The sequence below is a fragment of the Bos indicus x Bos taurus genome, chromosome X (assembly GCF_003369695.1).
Source record: "Bos indicus x Bos taurus breed Angus x Brahman F1 hybrid chromosome X, Bos_hybrid_MaternalHap_v2.0, whole genome shotgun sequence".
In the NCBI taxonomy this organism is placed as follows: domain Eukaryota; kingdom Metazoa; phylum Chordata; class Mammalia; order Artiodactyla; family Bovidae; genus Bos; species Bos indicus x Bos taurus.
Window position 1 is genome coordinate 125,686,754 of NC_040105.1, and position 26,441 is coordinate 125,713,194.

General features: G+C 41.3%; 1 long non-coding RNA gene across 1 annotated transcript; it reads right to left on the reverse strand.

Annotated features, from left to right (window-relative positions):
- Positions 1–9,052: 9,052 nt before the first annotated feature.
- LOC113887371 lies at positions 9,053–11,864 on the reverse strand. The gene is made up of 3 exons (XR_003509721.1): positions 11,361–11,864; positions 9,405–9,697; positions 9,053–9,179 (listed from the first exon to the last, which is right to left on the reverse strand). It is a non-coding gene; the product is annotated as an uncharacterized LOC113887371 (long non-coding RNA).
- Between the last annotated feature and the right edge of the window lie 14,577 nt (positions 11,865–26,441).

Below are 26,441 nucleotides of genomic sequence, written 5' to 3' on the forward strand. Positions count from 1 at the left end.
GCATCCAGAAGTACTTTTTAAACTAGATTACCAAGAAATCTATAGACCTGGGGAGTACAGGAAAGTGCCTTTAGCTAAAGTCAAATATTGACCATCTTTTTCTTAGTTTACAGAAAGAATCAAGTTAATGGATTGAATTGTTTCATTTTTCAGTTTTTCTTGCCTAAAATTTTCTGAAATTTCTGTCACCTTTCTCTTCTTTCCTTCTTGCTGGTGATTGATCTGCAATAAACAAACATCAAGGGAAAAACTCAAAAAAAAAAAAAACAATGGATTTCATGTATTCTGATGTGACTATGCTTGTGGTTGTGATTTTATATTGATAACCTAGAACACAGTCAGAGTTTCTGCTAGGAAAGTTATTTCCAGTACATAAGAAAGAGTTAAATATATCAGCGTTTTGTTTGTTTTACAAAGGGCCTCTCAAGGACTCTTTTCCCTGAATATGTCTGTAAAACCCTAGCCTAGAGGATAGTGTTTCCGTTGTAAGCATAGCATAAGTTCTGACCCCTGCCCACCTTTCTGTCTTCATCCTCCACAACTCACTCATGCTCAACCCTGAGCATCACCCATGTCCTGCTGAGTTTATTTCCCTAAACATATTGTTTGTTCAAGCTGTCCGCATGAATATCATGAGTGCATCCATGCGTAGTCACTCAGTAGTGTTCAACCCTTTGTGACCCCATGGACTGTAGCCCTCCAGGCTTCTCTGTCCATGGGGATTCTCCGGGCAAAAATACTCGAGTAGGTTGCCATGCCCTCCTCCAGGGGAATCTTCCCAACCCAGGGATCCAGTTCGCATCTCCTGAATTGCAGGCCAATTCTTTACCCACTGAGCCACCAGGAAAGCTCATGACTCCTTCCGTTTTTATTCACTAATGTTGAAGAAATACTCACTCTGTGAAATGAGCCCTCTCCGCTGATAAAATGCCGTCTTCTGTGCTTAATCAATCATAGAGTTTGACATATTGCATCACAATTGACTTGTATGATTTCCCTACCATTAGCTTTTAGAGGAAAGACAATTAAAAAGCAAATCTCAGAATCCTTGCATCCTGATACATTGTAAGGAATTAGTAAATTTTTATCAAATTACTAAATTTTCTTTTCAGGGGATAGAAGGGAAAGTGTGCTGCTGCTGCTGCTGCTGCTGCTAAGTCGCTTCAGTCGTGTCCGACTCTGTACGACCCCATAGACGGCAGCCCACCAGGCTCCCCTGTCCCTGGGATTCTCCAGGCAAGAACACTGGAGTGGGTTGCCATTTCCATCTCCAATGCATGAAAGTGAAAAGTCAAAGTGAAGTCGCTAAGTCATGCCCGACTCTTAGCGACCCCATGGACTTCAGCCTACCAGGCTCCTCTGTCCGTGGGATTTTCCAGGCAAGAGTACTGGAGTGGGGTGCCATTGCCTTGTCTGAGAAGGGAAAGTGTAAAATGTTCTAATCTGGTAGTACAGCACTGGCGAGGCCCTCTGGTGATAGACATCACAATGCATTTGTTTTCTGTTTTCTTCTATTCCTTTATCTCTCTTTCCTCTAGGATCAGTTTCATTTTCTTTATTTTGGTCCTTCTGTTTTATGTTGACAGTTTTCCTCCAACGTCTGATGACCTTAGTTGTCTGGTCATGTTTATGAATCTGTTCGCTTTTATGGTTGGATGGCATAGGTTTCCTCTACAATTGTGTTGATCTGCTTCCCCATGAACCTCTCTCTGCAATGGGAGAGCTGACTGTGGGTTCTGTTTAAGTGGGTAGGGCTTGTCAACAGGCAGTCTTCCCTTTAGGTTATGTGGGTGGAGAGGTAGAAAGGCTGGGACCCCCACAACTGATAAAGAAGGGCTTTTCTCTGGGGGTAGAGCCCTTTAGAGGGTTTCACTTTTGACTGAGGTTGGTTTCCTTTTTCCTATCCATTGGAGAGGTCTCAGGGCCCTCCCTAGGCTTTAGCCTGAGGGCAAAGGCCCAGTATTGCTGCTGACAAAGGATCCATGGGGGGAGGGAGAGAGGAAGAAAGGGGTCACTTGTCTTAGCTGTTCCACTCTAGCACTTTAAAAACAAATAGTTATTTATTTATTCATTTATTCCACTGTATTCATTTTATTTTTTATTGTAATTAACTTATTTATCTTAATATTGAGGCTGCTGCTAAGTCACTTCAGTCGTGTCCGACTCTGTGCGACCCCATAGACGGCAGCCCACCAGGCTCCCCCGTCCCTGGGATTCTCCAGGCAAGAACACTGGAGTGGGTTGCCATTTCCTACTTTAAAATATTGTAGTGGTTTTTGCCATACATTGACATGAATCAGCCATGGGTGTACATGTGTCCCCCATCCTGAACCCCCTCCCACCTCCCTCCGCATCCCATCCCTCAGGGTTGTCCCAGTGCACTGGCTTTGAGTGCCCTGTTTCATGCATCGAACTTGGACTGGTGGTCTATTTCAGATATGGTAATATACATGTTTCAATGCTATTCTCTCAAATCATCCCACCCTCGCCTTCTCCCACAGAGTCCAAAAGTCTGTTCTTCATATCTGTGTCTCTTTTGCTGTCTCGCATATAGGGTCATCGTTACCATCTTTCTAAATTCCATATATATGTGTTAATATACTGTATTGGTGTTTTTCTTTCTGACTTACTTTACTCTGTATAATAGGCTCCAGTTTCATCCACCTCATTAGAACTGATTCAGATGTTTTCTTTTTAATAGCTGAGTAATATTCCACTGTCTATATGAACCACAGCTTTCTTATCCATTTGTCTGCCTATGGACATCTAAGTTGCTTCCATGTCCTGGCTATTATAAACAGTGCTGCGATGAACATTGGGGTACACGTGTCTCTTTCCCTTCTGGTTTCCTCAATGTGTATGCCCAGCAGTGGGATTGCTGGATCATAAGGCAGTTCTATTTCCAGTTTTTTAAGGAATCTCCACACTGTTCTCCATAGTGGCTGTACTAGTTTGCATTCCCACCAACAGTGTAAGAGGGTTCCCTTTTCTCCACACCCTCTCCAGCATTTATTGCTTGTAGTTTTGGATTGCAGCCATTCTGACTGGCGTGAAATGGTACCTCATAGTGGTTTTGATTTGCATTTCTCTGATAATGAGTGATGTTGAGCATCTTTTCATGTGTTTGTTAGCCATCTGTATGTCTTCTTTGGAGAAATGTCTGTTTAGTTCTTTGGCCCATTTTTGATTGGGTCATTTATTTTTCTGGAGTTGAGCTGTAGGAGTTGCTTGTATATTTTTGAGATTAGTTGTTTGTCAGTTGCTTCATTTGCTATGATTTTCTCCCATTCTGAAGGCTGTCTTTTCACCTTGCTTATTGTTTCCTTTGTTGTGCAGAAGCTTTTAAGTTTAATTAGATCCCATTTGTTTATTTTTGCTTTTATTTCCAATATTCTGGGAGGCGGGTCATAGAGGATCCTGCTGTGATGTATGTCGGAGAGTGTTTTGCCTATGTTCTCCTCTAGGAGTTTTATAGTTTCTGGTCTTACGTTGAGATCTTTAATCCATTTTGAGTTTATTTTTGTGTATGGTGTTAGAAAGTGTTCTAGTTTCATTCTTTTACAAGTGGTTGACCAGATTTCCCAGCACCACTTGTTAAAGAGATTGTCTTTAATCCACTGTATATTCTTGCCTCCTTTGTCAAAGATAAGGTGTCCATATGTGCGTGGGTTTATCTCTGGGCTTTCTATTTTGTTCCATTGATCTATATTTCTGTCTTTGTGCCAGTACCATACTGTCTTGATAACTGTGGCTTCGTAGTAGAGCCTGAAGTCAGGCAGGTTGATTCCTCCAGTTCCATTCTTCTTTCTCAAGATAGCTTTGGCTATTCGAGGTTTTTTGTATTTCCATACAAATTGTGAAATTATTTGTTCTAGCTCTGTGAAGAATACTGTTGGTAGCTTGATAGGGATTGCATTGAACCCTGAGTTGTATGGCAGTTCTATTTCCAGTTTTTTAGGAATCTCCACACTGTTCTCCATAGTGGCTGTACTAGTTTGCATTCCCACCAACAGTGTAAGAGGGTTCCCTTTTCTCCACACCCTCTCCAGCATTTATTGCTTGTAGACTTTTGAATAGCAGCCATTCTGACTGGCATGAAATGGTATCTCATTGTGGTTTTGATTTGCATTTCTCTGATAATGAGTGATGTTGAGCATCTTTTCATGTGTTTGTTAGCCATCTGTATGTCTTCTTTGGAGAAATGTCCGTTTAGTTCTTTGGCCCATTTTTTGATTGGGCCAAAATCAAAAAATGGGGGCTCACTTATTTTTCTGATATTGAGCTACATGAGATGCTTGTATGTTTTTGAGATTAATTCTTTGTCAGTTGCTTCATTTGCTATTATTTTCTCCAATTCTGAAGGCTGTCTTGTCACCTTGCTTATAGTTTTCTTAGTTGTGCAAAAGCCTTTAAGTTTAATTATGTCCCATTTGTTTATTTTTGCTTTTATTTCCATTACTCTGGGAGGTGGGTCTTAGAGGATCCTGCTGTGATTTATGTCAGAGAGTGTTTTGCCTATGTTCTCTTCTAGGAGTTTTATAGTTTCTGGTCTTACATTTAGATCTTTAATCCATTTTTAATTTATTTTTGTGTATGGTGTTAGAAAGTGTTTTAGTTTCATTCTTTTACAGGTGGTTGACCAGTTTTCCCAGCACCACTCATTAAAGAGATTGTATTTTCTCCATTGTATATTCTTGCCTCCTTTGTCAAAGATAAGGTGTCCATAGGTGTGTGGATTTATCTCTGGGCTTTCTATTTTGTTCCATTGATCTATATGTCTGTCTTTGTGCCAGTACCATACTGTCTTGATGACTGTAGCTTTGTAGTATAGTTTGAAGTCAAGCAGGTTGATTCCTCCAGTTGCATTCTTCTTTCTCAAGATTGCTTTAGCTATTCAAAGTTTTTTGTATTTCCATACAAATTTTGAAATTATTTGTTCTGGTTCTGTGAAAAATACCACTGGTAGCTTGATAGGGATTGCATTGAATCTATAGATTGTTTTGGGTAGTATACTCATTTTCAGTATATCGATTTTTGTTGCAGTGTATGGGCTTCTCACTGTGGTGACTTCTCTTGTTGAGGATCACGGGCTCTAAAGCATAGGCTTAATAGTTGTGGGGTACAGGCTTAGTCACTCCAAGGCATGTGGGATCTTCCCAGACCAGGGATCAAACCTGTGCCTCCTGAAATTGGCTGGCAGATTCTTATCCACTGGCCCACAAGGGAAGTCCCTACTCCAGATCTTAAATAAGTTACCATAATTATTCCTTCCCCATCTACCCCACTCTTTGCATTTACCAACCCTGAGATTGCTGTGCTGTTGAGAAAACCCACTCAGTCTGATTTTTTGAATTGCAGTGTTTTCTGCTGTGATTTCTGTTAGCCCAAATTCATTGACTTTTTTACTTCCCAATATCCCTTAAAATTTATTTCATGTTGATGTCATCTTTTCTTGTTTAGCATTGTTGCTGTGATTTCATTCTTTTTATATTTATTTATTTTCAAATATTTATTTATTTATTTGGCTGTGTTGGGTTTTAGTTGCAGCACACAGGATCTTCAATCTTTGTTGCAGCATGTGAACTCTTAGTTAAAGTATGTGGGAACTAGTGCCTTGACCAGAGATCGAACCCTGACCCTTTGCATTGGGAACATAGAGTTTTTGGCACTGGACCACCAGGGAAGTCCCTACATTTACTTTTGACTAAGTAATACACTCACATGGTTAGATATATAAGTGATACAAAAGTGCGTGCAATGTAGAGTCTTTTTTCAGACTTTTCTGCCTAGTTCTTCACTGGCAACCAATGTTGTCAGTTTCTTAGTATCTCCCAGAGATGCTTTTATGTACATTCAAGCAAATACAGTTATTCTCTTTCACTCTTTTTTTTCTTTCACTCTTTTTTACACACAGTAGTATACAATGTGCTGTGTGCATCATTCTTTTTTCATCTAACACTATACCTTGGAGATTAGTTTATGGCAACAAAGTGCTTCTTTTTTTTTTTTTTAAAGAACTGTATAATATTCCATTATATGAATGACATGCCACAATTTATCTAACTAGTCCCCTCTTGATGAATATTTAGGTTTTTCCAGTCATATGATATTAAACAATGCTGCAACAAATAATCCTATACTTATTCATTTTTTATTTAAAATTTGTTAAAATTTTACTTTAGAGTATAATTGATTTAAATGTTGTGTTAGTTTCAGGTGTACAGCAAAGTGATTTAATTACACTGATTCACTTTTTAAGCATTTCTGTGGGATCTGGAAGGCTAAAAATCACACACACAAACACACACATACACAAAGTTCTTTTTTAAAATATTTATTTATTTGGCTGCAGTGGGTCTTAGTTGCAGAATGTGAGATCTAGTTCCCCAGCCAGGAACCAAACCTGGGCCCCTTGCATTGCATTGGGAGCATGGAGTCTTAGCCACTTGACCACCAGGGAAGTCCTATATATATGTAGGACTTATATATTAGCAATATATATATTAGCATTGACTAATCAATGTGTTAACTGAATACATCACACTCAAGGGAAGATAACTTAAAAGTTATTGTTTAGTTTCCATTAGTCAGATCAATGCACAGTTCAGTTCAGTTCAGTCTCTCAGTCGTGTCTGACTTTGCAAACCCATGGACCGCAGCATGCCAAGCCTCCCTGTCTATCACCAACTCCCAGAATCCACCCAAATCCATGTCCATTGAGTTGGTGATGCCATCCAACCATCTTGTCCTCTGTCATCCCTTTCTCCTCCTGCCCTCAATCTTTCCCAGCATCAGGGTCTTTTCAAATGAGTCAGCTCTTTGCATCAGGTGGCCAAAGTATTGGAGTTTCAGTTCAACATCAGTGCTTCCAATGAACACCCAGGACTGATCTCCTTTAGGATGGATTGGTTGGATCTCCTTGCAGTCCAAGGGACTCTCAAGAGTCTTCTCCAACACCACAGTTCAAAAGTATCAATTCTTCAGTGCTCAGTTTTCTTTATAGTCTGACTCTCATATCCATACATGACTACTGGAAAAACCATAGTCTTGACTAGATGGACCTTTGTTGGCAAAGTAATGTCTCTGCTTTTTAATATGCTATCTAGGTTGGTCATAACTTTCCTTCCAAGGAGTAAGTGTCTTTTAATTTCATGGCTGCAATAACAATTTGCAGTGATTTTGGAGCCCAGAAAAATAAAGTCTGCCACTGTTTCCACTGTTTCCCCATCTATTTGCCATGAAGTGACGGGACCAGATGCCATGATCTTAGTTTTCTGAATAGTAAATTCATAGTAAACTGCGTTATTCACCCTCTTCAAAGCCAGGTGGACTTCCCTGATAGCTCAGTTGGTAAAGAATTGTCCTGCAATGTGGGAGACCTGGGTTCGATCCCTGGGTTGGGAAGATTCCCTGGAGAAGGGAACGGCTACCCACTCCGGTATTCTGGCCTGGAGAATTCTATGGACTCTATAGCCCATGGGGTCACAAAGAGTTGGACACAACTGAGTGGCTTTCACTTTCACTTTCAAAGCCAGGCATTACATTTTGAAGCTTCCAATGCAAAGTCCTATCTCACCTTGAGGATTCTGGTTGCACCTTGTGGGATTCTCCACGCAAGTCTGCAGCAGAAAGCCTGAGATGGCTTGATATCTGCTGCTTACATCCAGATGTTGCACTTGTTGGTGAGATTGTAAGATGCATTTTCTGGAGATTTTTCCTTCAATCAGCTCATTTGCTCAAAGCAACATTCCCAGAGCACTTACTATGGCCCAGGTGCTGAGCTGGATGCTGGGAATACAAAAATAAAAATGATAATCCTTACCCTGTCAGGAGCTCCCAATCTAGAAAAGCCCATGAATACATGAGCAGATAACCAGAAAACAATGTGAGAAGAGCCCCAGTGGAGGTGAACACAGAATGCTATGGGAGCATTAAGGAAGAGTCACAGCAGGGAAGTAGAATAGGAAGAATGTCCAGGAAGGCTTTCTCAAAGAAGATACACCTGTGATAACTTTGTATACATGGGGTCACAAACAGTCCGACATGACTGAAGTGACTTAGCCCACACACACATTAGTTTTGACAGTGTGACCAGAATCTTCGATCTCTAGCTGCATGCCTCCATCCTATGTCTCCGAGATGAATCTTCTTGACAAATGTCCACTCTTTGTTTCTAACTTGTGGGCACCATGGCTCCACTCTCCATTAGTGTGAGAAAAGCCCTATTTGTTTATGTGCTTAAATAGACAAGAGACACAGGTAACAGTGGTTACCACTGGGAAGTACAATGGAGTTTACGGGGAACAAGTTTTAATTTTTGATTTATGCCTCTGTACCCTTTGCATTATTTTTATAATGAGAATATTTTACTTTTATAATTAAAAAAATATTTTCTTGGGTGTGCTGTATGGTATGTGGGATCCTAGTTCCTCAACCAGGAATTGAATCTCGCCCCCTGCATTGGAAGCACAGAGTCTTAACCACTGCACCATCAGGGAAGTCCTGAGTTTTATAATTTTGATAAACTTATTGAAGTAAACCTTTATATACAGAAAAGTGCACAAATCATGTTAGTGGATTTTCATAAAGTAAATACAGCCATTGTAACCATCACCCAGATTGAACAGTTGTAGATTTTTACTAGCATCTTCGAAGTCCACCTCTTGTCTCCTTCCAATCACCTCCACTTCTCACAAAGGTAACCACTATTCTGCCTCTTATCACCAAAGAATCATTTTGACTAAGATTTCCAGTTGTTCCTTATCCTCACTAGCAGTTGGTATCATCAGCATTATTTATCTTAGCTCTTCTAACAAGTCTGTAGTATTGTCTCATTGTAGTTTTGATTTGACTAATGGGGCTTTCCACGTGGCACTAGTGGTAAAGAACTCGCTTGCCAATGCAGGTTAGATGTAAGAGACATAGGTTCAATCCCTGGGTCGGGAAGATCCCTGGGTCGGGAAGATCCCTGGAGGAGGGCAGGCCAACCCACCCCAGTATTCTTACCAGTATTCTTGCCTGGAGAATCCCATGGACAGAGGAGCCTGGCAGGCTACATAGGGTCGCAAAGAGTCGGACATGACTGAAGCAACTTAGCATGCAGGCAGTGGCTAATGATGTTGACCATCGCTGCATGTGCTCATTTGTTATCCACATGTCTACTTGCATGCTAACATCCTCTATAAATATAGAACATAATCATTTAAGAAAATTATTTGAAAATAATTGAAATAATTATTTTATAATTATTATTACATAATAATATAATAATATACTATTATATATTATTATTGTTGGATAATAATTATTACTGCAAACAATAATAATAGTTTGAATAATAAATAAGTAAAAATAATAAATAATAATAAATATTATTAATACTAACTATTATTTCAAACAATCACCTCAAAGGGGATATCCTTTGGGCATAGCAATTCTTCCAAGAGGCAGATTAGGGTGGTGGAAATAGCCAGATCTTGGTAGCAGACATTTCGGACTACCCTATGTGCTGCGGGATCTTAGGCATATCTTTGAACCTCTTTGTGCCTTGGTTGCTTTGCCTATGAAGCAAGGGTAATAATAGTTCTTGCTTTATAGGCTGGGTCTGAGGATTAGATGAGAAAATTATGCAAGGTTCTATGCTTCATGCCTGAGATGGTCAGTGTTCATCAGTGTCTCCCTGCCCTTCTGGCAAAGCCTGGAAAGAGGCAAGAAAGAGAAGGTTGTTCTTGAGGCAGTCAATGGCTTAGTATCTGAGGGAAAATGGGTGAGAGATTCCTCTTTCTCTAGCTCTAAGGGAAAAAAAAAAAACTCTAGAGTTGTGTTCTGGGGGTAGGATTCTGTCCCCTCACTTCCTGCTGCCTCCCCATCCCCAGCCCACCAAGCAGTAGGAGCAATCTGCTTTGAAGGAAATTCTAGAAGAAATTCTAGTCATAACTGGGCTTTTGGACAATTTAAACACCTCCTGCCATGTGTCTAGCAGAGAGACACAAGCCCCGTGGCATCTTTCTGTATAAGTCCCCCAGGTTCTCCCACTGGTGTTTCCTGTGGCAGGATTGGGCTTCCCTGGTGGCTCTCCTGCCTGCCAATGCAGGAGACACAGGAGACCTGGGTCTGATCACTGGGTAGGGAAGATCCCCTGGAGAAGAAAATGGCAACCCACTCCAGTATTCTTGCCTGGGAAATCCCACGGACAGAGGAGCCTGGCGGGCTACAGTCCAGGGTGTCACCGAGTTGGACATGACTGAGTGACTAAAGAACAAGGGCCCTGAAGAGAGAGGGCTGCCCCCAAATTTACCCACCCATGCAGCACTTGATCCCTGAGACCCTTCATCCTGGAACAAAGAGGGTGTTTTTACCATAAAGTCCTTATAAGGTGATGAGTAGTTAGTGTCAAGTAGTTAGTATCTGTTCAGCAAATATTTGCCCAGGACTTAGCAAGCACTAGGCTCTCTGATATGTCTGGGGAGCCAAAATGAGAAAGAAAAGAGTGCTAGTTAAGGAGAAAAGTATGGAGGAGGAAAGGTCCTGGAAGAGGTGACTCTAGTGGAATTTTCTGGGTGAGGAAGAATGCTTTCCCGGTACAGGGACTAGCCCAAGCAAGGACCCAGAGGCTGGAGCCCATGGGCTCTTTTCCTGAGTCTTCAGTCTTGGGACCACAGCCTTGCTCTGGGCTCTGCACAGTTTCTATTCCAGGGTTTTCCAATGTGCCTTTAAAATGGAGTACCACCTTATGAGGACTTTATAGTAAAAACACCCTCTTTGTTCCAGGATGAAGGGTCTCAGGGATCAAGTGCTGCATGGGTGGGTAAATCTAGGGGTACCCCTCTCTCTTCAGAAATCAGCCTGATATGCTTGAACATAAAAGACCTGTCTGTGTGCTTCTAGCTCATTTTTTACCTTCATCGCTGCAGTCTCGGACTACCTTCTGCATTTCCCCTAGACTCCAGAACTTCAGTAAACTGGTTCCTAGCTCTTATTCCCCTGAATTCTGCCATGTAGCCTCTCCCTGGGGCCCTAATCTATCTCTACCTTAATCCTTCTTCTTGACTTACTTTGTTCAGGCTTCTCTCTTTTCCCTGCCTTCACCTCAGCTTCTAACTCTTCTCCACGCTTTCTTCTTCAGTTCTGACTGAAGGCTCAGGCAGTCCCTCCCAGACCCCTTCTGCATCTGTTTCAACAACCTCTTGGGGCTATTTCTCAAATGAGAGCTTCTGCTCCCAACTCGAGTCTCCCAGGAGACTGTCCTCTTCATGGTGGCTGACTTGGGTGCCCTCCAGTTCTCCCACAGTGTCTCTTGGGGTCCGCCTCAAGGTTTCTGAAATGGGGAAACTGAGGCTCAGAAAAGGGGGATGACTTACCAGGGTCTGGCAGCAATTTAGTAACAGAGTAAAACTAGCCCAGGCCTCCAGACTTGTAGCCAATGCTCTTTCCCAGGAATCAGGCTGCCTCTCAGAAGGCTCCGATCTTGTTATTGCCATCAGCTCCCACCCACTGACTGCACCAGGCACCCATCTCTCTCAGCACTTCCTTCCTGACCCACTTCATTAAGACTGAAGCTGGCCTGTCCAAGCTTCTGACTCAGCAGCCCAGCAAAGAACATCCAGCCCTGTCTGCATCTGATTAAGGGAACACGGGAGGCAGGAAGCGTTTTTTTTCCCTCTGGCAGGGTAGGGGATGCAAAAGAAGTTTGGGGGAGTCAATGAAATGGTAAGATGTCAGGGACTACAGGGAAGGGATGGGAGGTGAAAGCGTTATATCAAAACATTTAAGATTCTGGAGACATTCCTGACTGTCCAGAGGTCAAGAGTCCGAGCTTCTACTGCAAGGGGCACAGGCCTTATCCCTGGTTGAGAAACAGAGATCCTGCATACTGCATGTTTTGGCCAAATATATATATATGCAAATATATATATGTATGGGAAAAGTTCAAAAGGAAAAAAAGGTAGTAATATCCTTTTAAGAATTTCCAAAAAAAAAAAAAAAAGATTTAAGATTTCTAGTCAAATACATTTGGGTAACAGAAATATATTTACTGACTTAGAAGGACCCCTGTGATACACTGTTAGTGCAAAAATCATGGCAAAAATAGAATGTTCCCATAGTTCTACTTCTGCACAAATAAGTTGAGAGTGTCCCCAAAGTGCTTATGAGCAGTAGTTAGAAATTGGCTGTATGTTCCCCTCCACTCTCTGCACCCATGTTAATTTTTGCCCAGAGATTAATGGTTGACAAAGACCACAATCTTGGAGAGTTGCTGTAACACAGGCATTCACTTGCAAATAAATGGAGCCGACAACTTTTCTCTTTCACAATGTGCCACAGTGAATGGTGCCATCTTGCTCAATGTGGATATATTTTTATTTTTTAATATATTTATTTATTTACTGGGTGCACTGGGTCTTAGTTGCCCCATGCAGGATCTACTTCCCTGACCGGAGATTGAACCCTGGCCCCCTGCATTGGGAATGCAGAGTCTTAGCCACTAGACCACCACGGAAGTCCCTCTTCAGTGTGGATCTGGAATGGCTCCCACCAGAAAACATCCACATCTAATGCAACATCTATCTAATCCAGTCAGGGGTTTTGACATCAAGATGTTTTCTGACTGGGAGTAGCAGGAAGCTCTGGGGCCCCCTATTGTCACAGGATCACTGATGCCTACAGACCTCTTTCCTGACATGAGGGTCCCAACTCTGTCTAAAGCCTGTTCAAATAAGCAACAGGATTGACACTTGCAGTGGTTTGAATAGTGTCACCCCTCCCCCGCCAAATTCTTGTCCACCCGGAATCTGTGAATGTGAACTTAGTTGGAAACAGAATCTTTGCAGATATTAGTTAAATTAAGATGAGATCATACTGAAGTAGGATGGGCCTTAATTCAACGACTGATGTCTTCACATGAAGAGGAAAATTTGGACATGGACTCAAATTGAAGGAAGATGGCAATGTGAGGATGGAGGCAGAGATTGGAGTGATGCAGCCAAAAGCCAAGGAATGTCAAGGATTGCTGGCTGTCACTAGACGCTGGAAGAGGCCAAAAAGGATTCTTCCCTAGAGCCTTCAGAGGGAGCATGTCCCTGCCAAAACCTTGATCTCAGACTTCTGGCCTCCAGAACTGTGAAAGACTACATTTCGGTTGTTTTAAGCCACTCAGTTTGTGGCACCATATTAAAGCAGTCATTGGAAAACAATACCACACATCTCTGAAAATAAAAAATGACTCCATCTTCCGAAATGTTGCTCCAGTTGAGACATGAGGTGAAAGATGCTCATCAATAGAAGACACACTTTCAAGCCTGGGTATGTGTGGTCCCTCTGGTTATGCTCTACACTGGTCTATACATGCATAGAGAAATAAATCTGGAAAAAAACCCCAAGACTTGTCTTTGAGTGATAAATTCTGGGGGATTTTTATCTTTTTGCTTTAACTTGTATTTTCTAAGTTTCCCACATGGCTATGTATTGCTTGTGTAAAATATGTATATATACATCTACCTGGCATCTACTTATCCATCTACTGATCTTTAATTACTAGTATGCTTATATACTCAAAGAATTTTCCAAGTCAGATAGCCTCAGATTACCTTCATTTCTTGTGGATCCAAGGCTAGGAACTACTCCTGAAAAGCCCAGTGGTGGGGAATGTAGACAATAATAAAACCCTGTATCTGTGTGGTATTCCATGCTCTTTAAAGAGCACTCCTTATCAATCCATTCAATGCCATACCCCTGTCTGGTGGATAAAGAATCTGAGACTCAGAGAGTTGTTGAGGAACTTGTCTAAGGTTTCATAGCTAATAACTCGTAGGGCTGTGACTAGCACTCATGGTCCCAACACCTGGTCCAGTAGCATTTTCTAGAAGGTAAGATCTATAGACACAGCTTTTCGTCTGTCTTGTTCTCCTAGCCCTTGTAGCTCCAGCACTTAGAATGGTGCCAGGTATACAGTACGTGATCAGTACCTTTTCAGTGAATAGATGTGACAAAAGCAAGCTCCTCCTCAGAAGCATTTTCTGCTACTAAGAACATTTTTGTTCAGACCAAGCTTTGTGCTCTGCAGAAGATACCCCACTCTCTTCTCAGTCCCTGTCCTTCCACACAACCTGCTCCTCTGCCCCCATCCCCCAAAGGGTAGCTAATTTCCAGGGCTGACCTCTCAGATCACCTACAGGGATAACCCCAAGTGGTGTGGTTCAAAGTGAGTCTGGAAAAGCCTCCTCATCCAAAAATAATGCCACTCAACAAAAAGATCCAGGGTCAAGAGGAGGGCAGGCTTTGCCAGTGGGTGGGGTTGTCAACCTCAGAATGATTTATTTGGTTCTGAGACAAGAAATAGGACATGTCAAGAAATACTGACACACAGTAAGGGGACTATAGCCAATATTTTATAATAACTGTAAATGAAAAGTAACCTTTAAAAATTGTATACAAATAAAAATTAAAGTGAAGGAAAAAGAAAGAATCATTAACACAGAGAAAAGACATACACACAGAGGAAATGGCAGCAAGGTGGATGGAAAAGAGTCTCAGTTCAGAAAGAGGACATGAGAAGTACAGAAAATGTACAAAAGTGAGTCAAGAAGGAAGACTTGGTGAAACAATGGGAAAAAGGAAGTGGGGTGGGGCAGGCGGAAAACACTCCCACCTAGCCCGTCATCTTCGCCCAACCCCCAGTCCTCACGTCCTCTCCTAAGGATACCCCTCCCACCGCCCTCCACACAGGTGACATCTTCCCACAAGGCCTTGTGTGTGGGGTGGGGTGGAGGGGTGACTCCCTGAAGGCAGGCTTTGTACAGAGGGGCTGGCTGCCACCCTAGGTCTCCTTTTTAAGTGCAAATTTCCGGGAAGCTTCAAAGCTGCTCCTTGCCCAGCCTGGGGGGTTTCCCAGGTGAAAGTGAGTGAAGTGAAGTTGCTCAGTCGTGTCCGACTCTTTGCGACCCGTGGACTGTAGCCCACCAAACTCCTCTGTCCATGGGATTCTCCAGGCAAGAATACTGGAGTGGGTTGCCATTTCCTTCTCCATTCCCAGGTGGCTTAGTGGTAAAGAATCCTTTTGCAATGCAGGAGACAAAGGTTCTATCCCTGAGATACAAGATCCCCTGGAGAAGGAAATGGCAACCCAATCCAGTATTCTTGCCTGGAAAATTCCATGGACAAAGGAGCCTGGCAGGCTACAGTCCATGGGGTCCCAAAGAATCAGACACTGACCAATTGAGCGACTAAACAACAGTAACAAAGCCCTGACTCAGAGGGAGTGGGTGTGGCTACTTTCCAGGCTGAGAAGGACTGGGTTTCTGGAAGCCCAGAAGCCAAGGACTTCAATTGGAGAAGGGGAGGGAGTGAGGGCTTCTGAGCACAGAGGTCAGAGAGCAGAGCTCTGGGGACCCCTTGGGATTTCACAGTTCTTTTCCCTGACCTTTTCCCATTTAGCCAGGACAACAAAAGGAAGCTTAATAAGAATTATGGGCCAATTAACTGAAGGTAAGGAAGTTACTTAAAAAGGAATGCCCACACCCAGGTACCATTGTCTTAATTAAAGACCATTCCTGGCTAATTTATTTGAGGAGGAGAGGGGTGCTGTTTTCAAGGCAAAAGATTTCAAGAGATCACATACTGACATGGTTCAATTACTAATTCTCCAATTTTTGTACTTCCAAACAAAAAACCTGTCTCAAAATCTACTCCCAACTGCAAGTAAAATAGACATTTGCAGTTTAAGACACAAGAATTTTCCATCCATGGAGTGGGTATCCATAAAGTTGATGAACAAGGAAAATTACTGCATTTTCAGAGTTAGCTCCTCTGAAACCGGAAATGTGACAGAGCTGACTTAGAGCTAAGACTTTCTCTTACTCTTGTAAGAAAGAGGAAAGGCTGTGTGCAAGGTAGCAGTGATGTGCAAAAACCACAGTAGAGGTTTTGTAAAGAAGAGCAATTGTGGCTTTTGCACAAGTTATTCCTAAACCGAGGCTGGGGACGGCATATGACACCTTTCAAAGCAGCTTCTGGACTGGTATTTCACTGAAATGAAGAAGATCTCTGAGCAAGACCGGAAAGCCAAAACTCTGTTTCATGACCTCTGCAGGAAAGTAATGGTTGCATTATGGAACATTCTAGAATGGCAGGCTCAAACTGTGGCGCGGAAGAACAGTAGGCCTTTTTGGGTGGGAGGGGGAGAGGCAGGGAAAATATAATTCCCAATTAGGTTTCTGATAGATTTTCCACTCTCTCTCCCCACCCCCTCACTTACTTCTGTGCTGCTTCTTTAGCCATCTCCTCTAGCACAGGGGATTTGATTCAATAGCTGGAAAAAAGGATGTAGAGGAAACAGAGGGAAAAAGGTAATGTCAATCTCAGGAAGTCCAGAATATTTTTAAATCAAAAGCTGCCTGCATATATAGAGAATCTACATCATGTACCCATTATACTGGGACTGCCCATAAGTAAATCATGCCCTTAGATGTAGCCCTGGAAAAGAGTTTCACAGTAAATATTGTTTTAGAACTAATCCTTATTTGGATAAGAAGAAAAGAAGACAGGTTAACTAGGTGAACAGAAGGAAATCACTAATGAGTAAGAAAATGAACAGGGAAAGCAAAGAATTGACCTGATACAGTATAATGAATTTCTTTTGTCCTTCATGGACATGTCCTCCTTGGACTGACTTAAGCTCCTACAGGATAAACTAGAAATTTTTTGTTGTTGCACTACACAGCATGTAGGATCTTATTTCCCTGATCAGGGATTGAACCCACGCCCCCTGAAGTGGAAGCATGGAATCTTAACCACTGGACTGCTAAGGAAGTCCCAGGAATGTTTTAAACAGCTAACTCTTAAAACAGCATTAGGCCCAACTTCATAAATGAATTCTTTCAAACTTTCAAGGAACAAATAATCTTGATACTTTAAAAAATGTTCTAGAACAGTGAAAAATAAGGTCTCCATTTTCAAATCAAAGCCGGTGTAATATTAATATCGAGTTCTAAATAAAGAAAAACCTAATTTAACCCTTCAGGAAATTAGAAAAAGAAAAAAAGCTAAGTCCAAAGTTAGCAGAATGAAGGAAATAACAAAGATTAGATATAAATGAAACTAAAAATAAATAGAAAAAACCAACAAAACTAAGTTGGTTTTTTGTAAAGAGAAACAAAACTGACTAACTCTTAGCTAGACTAAGAAAAAAGGAGAGAAGACTCAAATAAATACAATCAGAAATGAAAGAAAAGACATATATATACAGAAAGGACATGTAACAACTGATGCCACAGAAATAAAAAGCATCATAAGAGACTAGTATGAAGAATTATACACCAACAAACTGAATAATCTAGAAAAATGGATACATTCTTAAACACATATAACCTGCTAAGTCTGAATCATTAAGAAACAGAAATTCTGAACAGACCAATATGAGTAAGGAGTTTGAATTGACAATCAAAAACCTCCCAATAAAGAAAAAACAAATAATCTTTTTTAAAAATGGGCAGAGGATCTGAATAGACATTTTTCCAAAGATGTCCAACAAGCACATAAAAAGATGCTCAACGTCACTAACCATCAGGGAAATGTAAATCAAACCCACAATAAACCAACACCTCCAACTTGTTAGAATGGCTATTACCAAAAATACAGGGAATAAAGTATTGGTAAAGATGTGGAGGAAAGAGGACCGTGTGCACCATTGGTGAGAATGTAAATTGGAGCAACCACCACAGAAAACAATATGAAGTTTCCTCAAAAAAATAAAACTAGAACTATCATATGATCTAGCAATTCCACTTCCAGTTATTTATCCAAAGAAAACAAAAACGATAATTCAAAAGATATACGCACCCTCATGTTCATTGCAGAATTATTTACAACAGCCAAGATATGGAAGCCAATCTGTGTCTGTTGACTAATGAATGGATAAAGAAGATATGCTAAGTCTCCTAACACAGAAAAGCCCAGAACCAGATGGCTTCACTGGTAAATAACATTCATTCTCAAACTCTTTAAAAAAATTAAAAAGAAAGAAATACTTCATTCTCAAATTCATTTTATGAGGCCAGGATAACTGAAGCCAAAGATCCCACAAGAAAAGAAAATTGCAAGCTAATGTCCCTAATGAACATAAATGCAAAACTCCTGAAAAAAATATTGTTGTTGTTCAGTCACTAAGTCGTGTCCAACTCTTTGTGACCCCTTTAACTACAGCATGCCAGGGTTCCCTGTTCTTCACCATCTCCCAGAGTTTGCTCAAACTCATGTGCATTGAGTCGGTGATGTGATTCAAACATCTCACACTCTGTTGTCCCCTTCTCCTTCTGCCTTCAATCTTTCCCAGCATCAGGCTCTTTGCTTCAGGTGGCCAAAGTATTGGAGCTTCAGCTTCAGTATCAGTCCTTCCAATGAATATTCATGACTGATTTGCTTTAGGATGAACAGGTTGGATCTCCTTGCAGTCCAAGGGACTCTCAGGAGTCTTCTCCAATACTTCAAAAGCATCAATTCTTCAGTGCTCAGCCTTCTTTATGATCCAACTCTCACATCCATACATGACTACTGGAAAAACCATAGCTTTGACTAGACGAAACTTTGTTGGCAAAGTAATGTCTCTGCTTTTTAATAGACTGTCTAGGTTTGTCATAGCTTTTCTTCCAAGGAGCAAGCATCTTTTAACTTCAAGGCTGCAGTCACCATCTGCAATGATTTTGGAGCCCAAGAAAATAAAGTCTGTCAACTGTTTCCGTTTTTCCCCAGCTATTTACTATGAAGTAAGGAGACCAGATGCCATGATCTTCGTTTTCTGAATGTTGAGTTTTCAGCCAGCTTTTTCACTCTCCTTTTTCCCCTTCATCAAGAGGCTCTTTAGTTCCTCTTCAATTTCTGCCATAAAGGTGGTGTCACCTGCATATCTGAGGTTATTGGTATTTCTCCCAGTGATCTTGATTCCATCCTGTGATTCACTGAGCCCAACATTTTGCATGATATACTCTGCATATAAGTTAAATAAGCAGGGTGACAATATACAGCCTGACTTAGTGCTTTCCCAATTTTGGAAAAAAAAAAAAACATTAGCAGAGGAACAAATTGGGAGATTGGGATTGACATGTACACACTGCTATATTTTAAATAGATAACCAACATGGACCTACTGCATAGCACAGGAGATTCTGCCCAATACTTTGTAATAATCTAAATTGAAAATAATTTGAAAAACAATAGATATATGTATATGTATAACTGAATCACTCTGCTGTACACTTGAAACTAATGCAACAGTGTTAAATCAAATATACTTCAATATGAAATTTTTAAAAAAGAACAAAAAATTAGCAAACCGAAGCACATTAAAATGATCAAACACCACAACCAAGTGAGATTTATTCCCAAGATGCAAACATGGTTGAACATATGAAAATCAATCAGTGATGCTCCACATTACCAGCATAAGGGATAAAAGTCACATGATCATCTCAATCATCTCAACAGGTGTAGAAGAAACATTTGACAGCATTCAACACCTTTTCATGATTAAAAACTCTCAACAAACTAGGAATAGAAGAAAAGTACCTCACCATGATACAGGCCATTTATGACAAGCCCACAGCTAACATCATATTGGATAGTGCAAAGATGAAAACATTTCCTCTAAGATCAAGACAAGGGAGCCCATTGTTGCCACCTCTATTCAATGTTAAAAAAAAATTACTCTACTAAAAGAAATTAAAAGCATCCAAATCAGAAAAGAAAAAGTAAAATTATCCCTGTTTGCAGATGACATGATCTTATGTATAGAAAACCCTGAAGATTCCATTAAAATAACTGTTAGTATTAATAAACAAATTCAGTAAAGTTTCATGACACACAACACACAAAAATCAGTTGCATTCCTAAACACTAGCAAGAAACTATTGGAGAAGGAAATTAGGAAAGCATTGCTATTTTTAATAGCACTGAAAAGAATAAAATACTTAGGAATACATTTAACTAAGGAGGTAAAGTCTTGTTTATTAAAACTAGAAAATAGTAATGAAGAAAATTAAGCAAGACGCAAACAAATGTAAAGACATTGCATGTTCAAGGACTAAAAGGTTTAATAATGTTAAAATGTCCATATACCCAAAGTAATCTACAGATCTAAGGTATCTCTATCAAAATCATGATATTCTTATTTACAAAAACAGAAAAAAAATCCCTAAATATTATGTGGAACCACAAAGGACTCTGAATATACACAACAATTTTGAAAAGAAGAACAAACCTGGAGGCCTCATATTTTCTGATTTCAAGATACATTGCAGAGCTACAGTAATCAAAACAGTGTGGCACTGGCATAAAAACAGACACACAGGTCAATGGAACTAGCCAGAGAGCCAAGACATAAATCCACATATATTATGTCAACTATCTTTGACAAGGGTGCAAAGAATACACAACAGTGAAAAGATAGTCTTTTCAACAAATGATGTTGGGAAAACTGGATAACCACATGCAAAAGAAATTGGACCCATGAAATTGGACCCTTACCTTCCATGACACACAAAAATCAACTCAAAATGGATTCAAAACTGAAACATAAGACCTGAAACTATAAAACTCCTAGAAGAACACGTGGGGAAGAGTTTCATGACATTGGTCTTGGTAATGATTTCATAGATATAACACCAAAAGCACAGGTAAAAAATACTAAAATAGACAAATGGGACTATATCAAACTAACAGGCTTCTTACAGTAAAGAAAACATTCAACTGAGTGAAAAGGCAATCTACAGAATGGAATAAAATATTTTCAAACCATATATCTGATAAGGGGTTAGTCCCTAAAATATATAAGGAATTCCTACCCAAAAAAGGGCTAAGGACTTGAATGGGCTTCCCTGGTAACTCAGTGGTAAAGAATCTGCCTGCAATGCAAGAGATGCGAGTTCAATCCCTGGGTCTCGAAGATCCCCTGGAGAAGGAAATGGCAACCCACTACAGTATTCTTGCCTGGGAAATTCCATAAACAGAGGACCCTGGCAGGCTGCAGACCATGAGGTTGCAAGAGTTGGACATGACTTAGAGACTAAACCACCACCACCAATGACTTAAATAGACATTTCTTCAAAGAGGACATACAAAAGTCAATAAGTATATAAAAAATGTTCAATGTCACTAATCATCAGGGAAATGCAAATCAAAACCACAATGAGCCATCACTTCACACCTGTCACGATTGCTATTCATCAAAATGATAAAAGGTAACAAGCAATGGCGAGGATGTGGAGAAAATGGAGCCCTTGCACATGTTGATAGGAATGCAAAATGGTGCAGCCACTATGGGAAACAACATGAAAATTCCTCAAAAACTATAAAGAGAACTGTCATAAGATCCAGCAATTCCACTTCTGGGTATATATTCAGAAGAATTGAAATAAGGATCTCGGAGAGATATTAGCATTCCTGTTCATTGCAGCAATAGCTGAGATGTGGAAACAACACAAATGCCCACTGATGGACGATTGGATTAAGAAAATGTGGAATAGACATATAATGGAATACTATGCAGGCTTTAAAAAGAAGGAAATTCTGCAATATGGGACAATATGGATGAACCTTGAGGAAATTATGCTAAGTGAGGTAAGTCAGTCACAGAAAGACAGACAAATACCCCATGACTCCTCTTATATAAGGCACCTAAAATAGTTAAAATCATAAAATCAAAGAGTGGAATGGTGTTTGCCAGGGGCTGGAGTGGGGGAAATAGTTACTAATCAATGGGCATAAGGTTTCAGTTAAGCAAAATTAGTAAGGTCTAGAGGTCTGCTGCGGAGAAGGCAATGGCACCCCACTCCAATACTCTTGCATGGAAAATCCCATGGGCAGAGGAGCCTGGTGGGCTGGAGTCCATGGGGTCGCTAAGAGTCGGACACGACTGAGCGACTTCACTTTCTCTTTTCACTTTCCTGCATTGGAGAGGGAAATGGCAATCCACTCCAGTGTTCTTGCCTGGAGAATCCCAGGGACGGGGGAGCCTGGTGAGCTGCTGTCTATGGGGTCACACAGAGTCAGACACGACTGAAGCGACTTAGCAGTGGCAGCAGAGATCTGCTGTACAACACTATACTCACAATAGGTACACTTTAAAAATTGTGTACACTTAAAAATTGTTAAGAAGGTAAATCTCATGTTAGGTGTTCTTACTACAATAAAATAAAATTTTTTCACTAATTAAAATTTTTTATTTGAATAACAATGTGTTAAGATAAAATTTAAAAACCTCACAAAGAGTATGAAGAATTAAACTGCCTATCAGTTTCACACATAAATATTTACCAAAACTATACTAAATAAAATATTAGTAAATGGAATCCAGCAGTATGTTAATATGCTCATACCTTCACCAAGAGGGACTCATTTCAAGTGATGCAAAATAGCTTAATATTAGAAAATCTATTACTCAAATTCCCGTTAGTAACAGAACTAACTAAACCATTTATTTCAATAAATGGTGAAGAAGCAAAAAAATTCAACATCAATTCCTGACAATGCATTTATTTAGTTTTAGGCCATGCCATGTGGCATGCCAGATCTTAGTTCCTTAACGAGGGATCAAACCCTGCATTGAGAGTGTGGAATCTTCACCACTGAATTGCCAGGGAAGTCCCCCTGACAATGCTTTTAGAAGCAAAAGAATAGTGAAGATCTTCATTCATAAGATAATTTATATTTAAATCTTACTATCTCTATAATCTTAGGCATATCACATACTCATTTTGCCTCAGTTTCCTAATAAATAGTGATAATAAAATATGTCTCTCAGGGTCTGAGGATTGAGTTATATATATATAAAATGTTATCACACAATACCCAAGCCCCTCCACCCCATCTCTTACTACCTTATTTTCTCACCTGTATAACACTCATTAACACTATGTGCAGGACACTAAGGTAAGTGATATACTATAAATTTTTGGCTTTCCTGGTTTTTTTCATTTGCACCAGTGGACGTGGGATAATTTTACTGGAGCTCTAGCTTGTTTATTCGTGCATGGTCTTGTAAATAAAGCAACTCTTCCTGATCATCCCTCCATGGTAACTCCTGCTGCTGCTAAGTCGCTTCAGTTGTGTCCGACTCTGTGCGACCCCATAGACAGCAGCCCACCAGGCTCCCCCGTCTCTGGGATTCTCCAGGCAAGAACACTGGAGTGGGTTGCCATTTCCCTCTCCAATGCAGGAAAGTGAAAAGTGAAAGTGAAGTCGCTCAGTCGTGTCCGACTCTTAGCGACCCCATGGACTGCAGCCCACCAGGCTCCTCCGCCCATGGGATTTTCCAGGCAAGAGTACTGGAGTGGGTGGCCATTGCCTTCTCTGATGGTAACTCCTAGACCCTCTTAAAACAAGATTGTACTGATTGACTTCATTGGTTGTATTAAGCATTAGTTCTCAGCCCTGTTTGCATGTTTGAATCATCTGGACAACTTCCTCACTTGGTTCTACTGGGTAGCTAGAATTGCAAAATGCAAAGTAGTCATTTCACTCCAAGTCACAAATACTTTTACTACCTCTACACAAATTGACATACACAGTCACCCCTTGGTATCCACAGGATATCTCTTCCAGGCCCCCCACAGATACCAAACTCTGCAGGTGCTCAAGTCCCTTACAGTGGTCCCTCTTTATCCAAGGATGTTCCACAATTTTGCAGCTGCAGATACAGAGGGTAAATATTTGATCAGCAATTGATTGAACCTGTAGATACGGAACCCATGGATACAGAAGGATGACTGTATGTTTTCTGATTCTGAAATCAGCTTTGATTCATTACTAAAAATTAGCTGAATGACTCGCAATACCTAAAAGATCATTCATTAGAGGGATCTTTCTTTCAGAAAGAAAGAAAACTTAAAAGAGAAGGCAAAGAGCAAGTGACCACAACTTGGAGGAATCTCAAAATTAGGTACAAGAAAGAAGAGAAGCAGGGCGGGGGTCAAAGTATAAAGAATCAGGATTGGACAGTAGCATAGAAACCAGAGGGGGAAAAGATGCAAGAAAGATTAAGCTCACATTTCTTGTTTCCCTTCAAGCACTGCTTACCTCCTTACCCAAGGAATGCTTTTTCTGGGCTAAGCAGCTTGGTTTGACTCTCAGAATGAGAGCCACACTTCCTGGCTTCAAATCTCAACTCCATCATTCTCTAAGCAGACAACACCAGACAAGTGAACTCCCTGTGCCTTCAGCTCATCACCTGCAAAATGGGGCCAACAGCGGTCTCTACTCCGCAGGGTGTTGTGAGCCCTAAACAAGGCACCAAGAGCAGCACCTGGAAAGTAGAACATATTGTGTTGAATGTTAGATTGTTGTTGCATGTACTCCCCTTGTAGACCCTCATAGCACCATATGTTCCCCTCCTGCAGCATTTGTCCCAGTTGTCATCTTACAATTTCTTTTGGTGCTACATTGTCGGGTCCACCAGGATAAATTCTCTTTGGAATAACTCAAAGCCAAATGATTTGGGACCTTAATTACATCTGCAAAATGCCTTCACCTTTCACATGGAATGTAGCCTAATCACAGGAGAGCTGTCATCATAGTTGTAGATCCAGCCCCTGTGCAGGGGAAGTAGATTATAGCAGGTGTGTGCACCCAACCATGGAAATCTTGGGGCTCGTCTTAGATTTCTACCTACCACAGCGATGATTTGATTGATCTTTCTCCCACTAGATCATAAAGTCCACAAGGGCAGAAGCCATTTCTGTTTGGGGGAATGTGTGAGTGAATGAAAAATGCAAAAGAACGAAGGAAAAATAGTTGTGGGTATAAGTGATTTGATTCGCCAAAAACCTTACCACTGTGGTCAAGAGGGAGCCCTTATAACTTCACAAAAATCTGTGAAAGCTGTAAAGCTGTATGATCCAGACAAACATCCAGGCTGAACCCCTCTTTGGGGTTTGTGTTGCCAGAGGCCATGGGGGAGCTGCTTGGGGCTTCTGCTGGCCTGAGTAGTTCCTCAACCCTAGGTTCTCCATACCCCCAGCCAGCTCCTTGCCAGCACCCAGAGCATAACACCTGGGGCACCATCTGATCTCAAGTGTTTATGAAGAGATCAAGGGCATCCTGAGTGAGGGAAGGAGGGGGAGAAGCGACATCTAAGGCCAAGCCTAAGAACTTCAGAGAATGAATCCAATACCTCACCTCAGAGGTACCTAGGCTTTTCTGCTGGGTGTGAGTGGTTGTGCAGTGGCAAAATGGTCTGAGCTGTACTGGCCTGCGTTCCATTCACTTGCCACGTTCCTCTCCCAGCATCTGAATCCCCGTCCTGAGCTGAGACCCAGGACAGGCCCTGGGGCTTCAGTATTTTTTTTTTATAACACCTTGATGGAGATATAATTCCCATACCATATAGTTGGGTACATTTAAAGTGTATGAAGTGAAGTCGCTCAGTCATGTCCGACTCTTTGCAACCCCATGGACTGTAGCCTACCACGCTCCTCTGTCCATGGGATTTTCCAGGCAAGAGTACTGGAGTGGGCTGCCTTTGCCTTCTCCAGAGGATCTCCCCAACCCAGGGATTGAACCTGGGTCTCCCGCGTTGTAGGCAGACGCTTTATCATCTGAGCCACCACGGAAGTCCAAACATAGTTGGGTACGTTTAAAGTGTATAGTTGAGTGCTTTTTAGTGTATTCACAAATTGTGCAACCGTCACCACTCTCGAATTCTAGAACATTCTCTTTAGCAGTTATGCCCCATTTTCCCTCCATTCCCCCCCTCCAATTCAGTTTTGCCTAAGGCAGGAGCCCTGCCCCCAAGCCTTTCCCCAGTCCAAGGTTTTAGTCTTGGTTGTGTCCTGACCAGTTGTGTCACTGTGTGGCCCTCCTTTTCCTGGGTCTCAGGTTTTCTAGATGTAAAATGAGAAGTTTGGACCATAAGATGTCCCCTAAGGGACTTTGCTGTTCCTGTACTCTACCCACCCACTGCTACTGTAAGCAAGGTGTTATTTAGACTGACAGTCCAGCATCCTCTTTTTGCCTTCATTGTGCCTGCCTTCACTTTCATTCATCTCACCTGCCATATCCCTCTCTCCTTCCACACCCCTTCATACCCCTCCCTTCAAGAGCCAACCCCAGCTGAGCCTCCTCCAGGAAGCCCAATTAGGGCTCCCTTTCTCTAAACTCCATGGGCAACTGTATTGTCTACAGCTTGACCCTTCCTTATACAGAGACAATTCGTGCTTCTTGTGGATAACTAGGAAATGGTATCAAATATTTGCACTGCATCCCACATTGCCATCCTCTTTCTCCACCTGGTGCCTTGCATTGCTATGTTTTTGTGATTCTTTCCTTTTTGACCCTTAGCAAGTTATTTCAATACTTCAGAAGTAGGGGTGAGAGTCAGAAGGAAACAGGAAGGGACGAATATGGGCTGGGTCCTTACTGCACACCCAGTCCATGCTAAGGAGTTGATGTACTTTATT